Genomic DNA, 7,175 nt, shown 5'->3' on the forward strand with positions numbered 1-7,175 from the left:
TATGAAAACGAAGCCGAAGACAAAGCAGTAAAGCTACACATTTCACAAGATATACTTGGTGTAGTATGTAACGAAAATACTATGAATTTATGGGACTAGTTTTTAAATCTATATCCAAAACGTTAAAAATAATTTATTCAAAAATTGTCAAAAACGTGTTCAGTATTGTATATAACCGTGTGAGAGATAAATTAAGCTCATTATGTTTTAAAGAAATATTTTTTTCCTTTTTGTACATACCGTAGCGTGTATTAAAGAAATCGTAAATCATTCATGAAATTTAACTTTTAACTTAATTTTAAGTTTAAGGTTCATTTAAAAAAAACAGGTACTATTTTAAGACAAAAGTTACTTTATAGAATTATCCTATTTTTAATCTGAAATCTATGATTCGGAATACGTTATATGATCGAAATGTACATGTAGCAAAAAGATAAAATGCTACGAAAAATAATGCTACTTTTACCACTAGATTTTACATGAATTTCATCGATATGTTGCAACTATCCAAACATCCAGTATAAATAATTGTTGTTGTAATATAACATTTTCTTCTCCATTGCAAATATATCACCAGTCTGATTAACGTGGGTTCCGAGTGATGCCAAATAAGACACGAAAGGATCGCTGTAGCAATAACGTGTCACAGAGTTTTTTTTTTTTTTTTTATGGATAATCTCGAACAAACAACAGACGACAATGTGCTATTTGTCACTCAGCTTCCCTGGGTTGTGAAAATTTATTAAGTTGCAGTCCATTCCTCTAATGAATGATCTGAAAAGGCCCCAAGTAATGAATACAATATATGATCAGCCGTCTACTAGTCACTTGCCTGAAAAAACTCTGTATGAGTTGTAGAATACAAACGAGGACAATGTGTTGTCACGCCCCACGACGTAGACCCCGTTGTTGGTCTCTGACGCGTGTTCCTTTTCTTTCAATATTCATCCTCATCATTTTGGTTTTATTAACGCCAGCGATTACGTTGACGCCAAGATGTATCCCAAAAATATTAAGAGTAAAATTTTCGGTAACACCTTCTATCATTCCCATAGACACTTCAATGATCGTGACCGGTATCCACTTCCGGTCCATCATTGAATCTTCGTTGCTATTGATATCACAGTGCTTAATTTTACAATTCCATTTGAAAATTTCTAATTCAGACACTCAATTGGTATTTTTGGCGCAGATGTCATATTGTAGGTCTATGATCTCTTCCGTAGTTCGGCGATACGTCTTGTCCTTCAAGAGGTTTCCCTAATACAAACATGTTACTATTGGTGATTCTATGTATGTCTTCTTCATAGTATTCAACTTCACCCCATTCTATCATATCCTATATTTACTAATAACATTTGGCAAATAATACAGTGACTTTAATAATCCTCTTATTTGAGAATATGCACCTTCGCAACGTTCGCCTCCATAGATCTTGCTGTTCATTTGTTATCTGCCCTAAGTGAACTATTCATTCATTTGGCATGCGACAATAACATTCTGTTGGAAAGCTTTCGAGGCGGTTTCTGTCAGCTACTATCGACCAGCGATGAACTCGGTGTTCTAGACTCGATGATCGGCTGTACCGTGCCGTCCTTCCTCTGAAATGAAGAGGAAGCGTATGAAACTCAGACCAGCACGCGCGTCCGGAATGAAACCACGAGAGAATGAGTGCTATAAGGAAGCGACGGCGTTAGTACAGATTATTTTCGTATTTCTGAACAATACGTTCTCCGAAACCAGCTGCAGTCGCAGACTAAATAGCCGATCGTTAACCCGAATATATTACGTATATAGTGCTAAATTGTGATTGTACTATATCGGTATTAATAAGTGAAAATGTATTTAGTGCACGATTTTTTAATTAACGTATAAATTATTCGTAGGCACAACTCTGACACAGGTTCATAGGATCCTGCAGTGGTATTTGCGGCTCAGAATCAGATGCACCCACTTAGTCTACAATAGTTGGGCTTGTAACTTCAGAGATAATAGATACCGGCGTATCGATAAAGAGACAAACCTCTATTAAAACGATGTTAAAACCGTTTATTTATCTATTAAAACATATATTACCATTTTTTTGGTAGAATTTTTTCGTAGATGTCCTGTGGTAATTATCTATTGATTTATATTGTATGAGCGGGCAAATTTTTTTCATAGAAGGGCATTGTTTAGCCTGGTATATGCATAAATATGCAAGATTTTTATTATCCAAACAGAACGTTTTTGAACCGTCTGCAGAAACGCACATACATTTTACGATTCTAGAGATTAACTAAACCACCGATGCATGATTCTCAGGATTGTGTACATGTGGGGACCGCTGGTAAGATAGTGTTTTCTCAAACTGGCTAGTCGGTCAACATGTCCGATGTTTCCTATTCTACTATAATAATATCTGTAGGCTCAATACAGAATAAAATACATATCAAAAACGAACGAAATTATATTAATAGTTTAAAAAGGTTCCAACACCAGGAATATTTTCAACATACAAATTTCATTCAAAATGAATTCTCTCCAATAGGCAAAACGTCCGACAGAAAATCCGATATTTAGTGGTTTTTGCTAATTTTAACCTAACAGAAGGCCTGACAGTCCTATCAATAAAAAAAAAAAGGCGTGGAGATCACTTTGACACAAACTCATACATAATATTTTTATTCTACATTATTTGTAAGTTGATAACGTCCGATACTAATTATAATAATCGTCTGATACTAATACTGATTCCTAAAAACATGTTTTTTTCCCGGTTTTAGCACGAGCATCGTTCTTGAGTTTGTTCCAGTCGAATCAAACATCGATTATCTTTTATTGAATATATTTTTATATGACTTTTTTGGGATGAACAAACTGGAGTGAAGAGCTGTGAAATATTTGCTGTAAACTTTGATAGTCGCGTCAGTAAATATATAACCTATCAATTGATTAAAACCAATTTGAGGCACCTAAATTGCTTGGATAAAAAAAATGTTCAAGTAAAAATTAACAACCAGTATTGTACGCAAAGGCCTTGCCCACTTGCTCATGAAGGACTAGAATTTCGTTATTAGAAGAACGTTAATGAAAAATTATTGATAAATTATGTATCATCCATATCTTTATACGTAATCTGTGTCAAAGCATTTTACGTAACTTCGAAATCAACTAGAATTTCACAGTGTATCACAATCAATTTAGTAATATCGTTTACCCTTTTGATGAGACGTTACAAGGGTATGATGACAGCGATCAAATTTAATAGCCGTGTTATTTCTGCTAGAACCCGTAGGAATTCTACAATTTTTCAAATCAAGTATCTCGTTACCCACATCCCCATTTCTCACCAAAGGTGTGAAGCGAAAAATGCCACTTGTTTACCAAGCAACTCTTTGGTGTAAACAGGCAGCTTAGAGTCGCGTGAGTGAGCGATATCGCTTTCCCATACGATCATCGATACACCTCTGGGAAAGCGTCTCTGTACCATGTTTTAGAAATCCCGGTCTTGACTAAAACAATAGATAAGATAGGATAGATTTTCTTATAAGTTCATTCTCCGGCGGTATTTTTTTTGTGAAAAAACTATCTATCCAGACTATCAGGTGATACAATCTGGCAAACGAATATCTCGCAGAAAAGCGTTATCTAACAAACGACATTCTATATCAACAGATAGAGCGGTCAGAGAACCGTTCATGGCTACTACATATATAAACAAAAAAAAATACATATATATATATATATATATATATATATATTTTTTTTTTTTTACTAATTACAGTACGTATATATAGCTGACTTAACAGGCGAACCGTACGAACAAAATATTATTATATACTGTTCTAGATTCAACACCAAATGACCATTTGTTATATTTACTAATCATAACTATTTATATTTGTAAAATGTATGCGCCCTGTCGTCTATTTGGCATATGAATAATAATGTTTACATACACAAAATGCAAATTTATGTACGCTAGTTTAATTTATCGTTCATTATTTCTAGTACTCTAATGGTATACACAGGTCATTTGGTCAAGAGTTCTGCACAAAAGTTTGCCCCAGCGTAAAAATTTGCCCATTGTGTTAACAGAATCTTATAGCTAAAAATCATTAGCGCGTATCATAGCGTTTGCTTGTTAACGCGTTCAACTGGTAGATAATCGCTTGATGTCCTTCGAATCTAGAGCGCTTACTTGCAAAATAGAGCCGATATGGCAGGTCAACCCATTAATTCAGTCAATCGCCTGCGCTGTTTTCGCTGGCAGAAAAGGCTGTCTTGACCAGTGTCGCGATGGAACGAGGAGTTGAAGGTTAATGGGGCAGATGTTTACATCTTAGAAATCGATTTATAAATCATATATACACGACAATTATGTGCTGATACTTCGATATCTACACTGTCGTTCCCTTCGGGGATTTCCTTCGTTACAGAGTTCCTTATAGATGAACTATGAGACGGAAATGTATAGCAAGTATCACCTGCTTGAACCTGCAATAATGACATTTTTAAACAAACATGTCTATTTATTATATGCAAAACAAGCATGGTCTTGTAGCGCAAGAATCCACACCATCATATAACGCCTTCAGGTGATAAGCATCGCTACTGACTTTCTGCGTCTCTGTGCATTACCCACTTATTTTTATAATCGCTCACTTCCAAAAATGAACCTAGATAGAATGAAATCATACTCAAAACCTTCAGATTAATCCAAGAAAAACACTATCGAAGGAAAGAAAGAAAAATGTTTTACGCATTTTATACTATTTGCACGTCTTTGCTTTGGTATTGTCTAGAAGTGCAAAAGCTTTAAGAATAACAAGCGAAAAAAGCCAGACTCGTTCCACATCGTTAGGTAAAACCAAAAAAGGATATATTTATTCAAACATGTTCAAAGGTCCAGGTGCCGCGTTACCAGCAATGTTGAAAGTTTAATAAGACATACAAGTACGAAAAGCTCCCATATCATCGTAGAATTGAATTTTCAATAGCTCGAATTTATTAATTGAAGAAATTCTTAGTTTTTCATGAGCACAAGCCAGTTTGATTTTGATAAAACTAGAATTTTCTAAAAATAAACTGTCCAGTACCTTTAAGAATTTGTGTTATACTTGCATTAGCATATAAAGTTGTACGTTGTGTTAACCAGACGAACATCATTGTAAGAGGATCCGCTATGACACGGAAATAAAACGATATCCATTTAGAAAAGGCCTTGTTTTAAGGCCTAATAGCTACTCAATTCATTATATTAGAAAGGGATAGTAGGTTAGCTATAAAGTAGTAGGAACTACTCAAAACGTTCCATTGGAGACGTAAAAGTATTCACGTAACGCCAAGACTTCGCTCTTTTATTCGGTTATCTTTCAGAGATCTGCTTTTCAGAAATATCGCATATTACCCTTGTTCCCACGACGTGTTAACCTTAGGATACAATGTACATATTTGGGTTTGAACAATAACCCGTACCTCTTAGCTGTGAATAATTCAGATTCACGTTGCTATAGCTGGCCATTTCCTCGATCCTTTCGCATGCTCTGCCTATGCCAAGGTTAATTTCTAAAGCATCGAGCCTATTTTAACATTTTTCGTACCGTCTGCACACAACCAAGTACAACAGATACTGAAATTGCCAGCAACAGGTGCTCCTGTTTGTCAGCTTTCGCGCCGGCTTTACACAGAGAAACATACAGCAAAGTCTAACATCCATTTTCAATGAGAACATCCCTTTGCAGAGTTCTAGGCTTGCATACGTATTCAATCAATTAACTTACGTGCAATAGTTTCAAGCTTTCAGTCCCTTAATCTATTTGATAACTAGAGACGCTCTAAACAACGCTAATGATGGACGTCAATCATCCTGCCTATACAATTTGTAATTAGGTATTTTTATACGCTATACAATTTAAAAACGACATATCGTATAAAAGCACACGCGCTTCTCGGGACAAGACCAGTTTATACAAGCTTCCCAGCCAATTCATCTATTCTAAAAATAATTAGAATATTCACAGATAAAATGAAGGGCAATACTGACCTAGAATACAAATCGCTTGGGGCATGTGTAGCATTCTAACAGGATATTTGCTAGAAGTACCCAATGGCGTGGGAACTGCAATAAATTTGGCTACAACTGTTAAATGTTGGATGTTTGATATCTGTGTATCGGCTTTTATATGGCCCGTGTAATTTATCACCTGTTTTTTTAGGTTGATTTGCTGAAGAGATTTAAATTGATATGTTAACATGTATCTTATAGTAGGTACGCAGCTAGTACAGCCAGCACAGGATATGTATATTAAAATGATAATGATTGGAGCGTATTTTTCTTATATATAATATAATCTGATCTAGCGACCTAATCGTAATTATATATTCTTGTATAATAGTGATTTCACGAATTTTGATATCAATAGTCGTTCGTAATTAGCGGATAACTAAGTCTGCTTTATGTTGAAAGGGCACTTCCTCAAAAGTTCAGCGAACTTCAACTATAACGGGGCGTAAGGTGTCTAATGTTTTAGGCATAGCCACCTACGAAACCCAATGATGATGGATGACAGCCATTTTCTAAGATGCTCACGGCATTTTTCTCCAACCGGCTCCTCTTCTCTTTCGTTACTCGTTACGAATCCATCAAGCCTGAAACTAGAAAAGTACTTCGCGAAATCAGTGGCAACATCTACCTAGCTGGGTAGAATCAGTTCGATTGATTTGTTCTCCTCCGGGACATTGATACCCTGCCACACTGATCACCAGAACGAGAAAAGATGTCTCTATTGGCATTCCCTATGACGACAAAATGTTCCATTAGACAAAATGCCCCCGCTCCAAACCATGTGGCTAAACTACATACCGTCAGCGTCGTGATCAGTACGACGATAATGTCTTTTCCAGTTAGTCAAACTGCGTCTCTCGGTTGTTTTCGGTCGGAGATAGCATCGAATACAATCTTCGCCGAACAGCTGGCGGTGAATCAGAAATACGATAAACGGTTTAATTTCTCAGCCATCAAAATTATAGAAACGACCAACAACATTCAGCCAATGACGGTGTCGGGCTTCCCCTTTCCGGTGGCATTGGTTCACGTCTGTGCGCTGTAACCGGCTATGTTAGTCAGCGCGCGAGTGGCTGTGTATGGATGTCATGCCCCAGCGGCAATGCAGCCACGGCGGCGGCCGCAG

Source organism: Varroa jacobsoni, unplaced genomic scaffold, assembly GCF_002532875.2.
Source record: "Varroa jacobsoni isolate VJ856 unplaced genomic scaffold, vjacob_1.0 scaffold_167, whole genome shotgun sequence".
NCBI classification, from domain to species: Eukaryota; Metazoa; Arthropoda; class Arachnida; order Mesostigmata; family Varroidae; genus Varroa; species Varroa jacobsoni.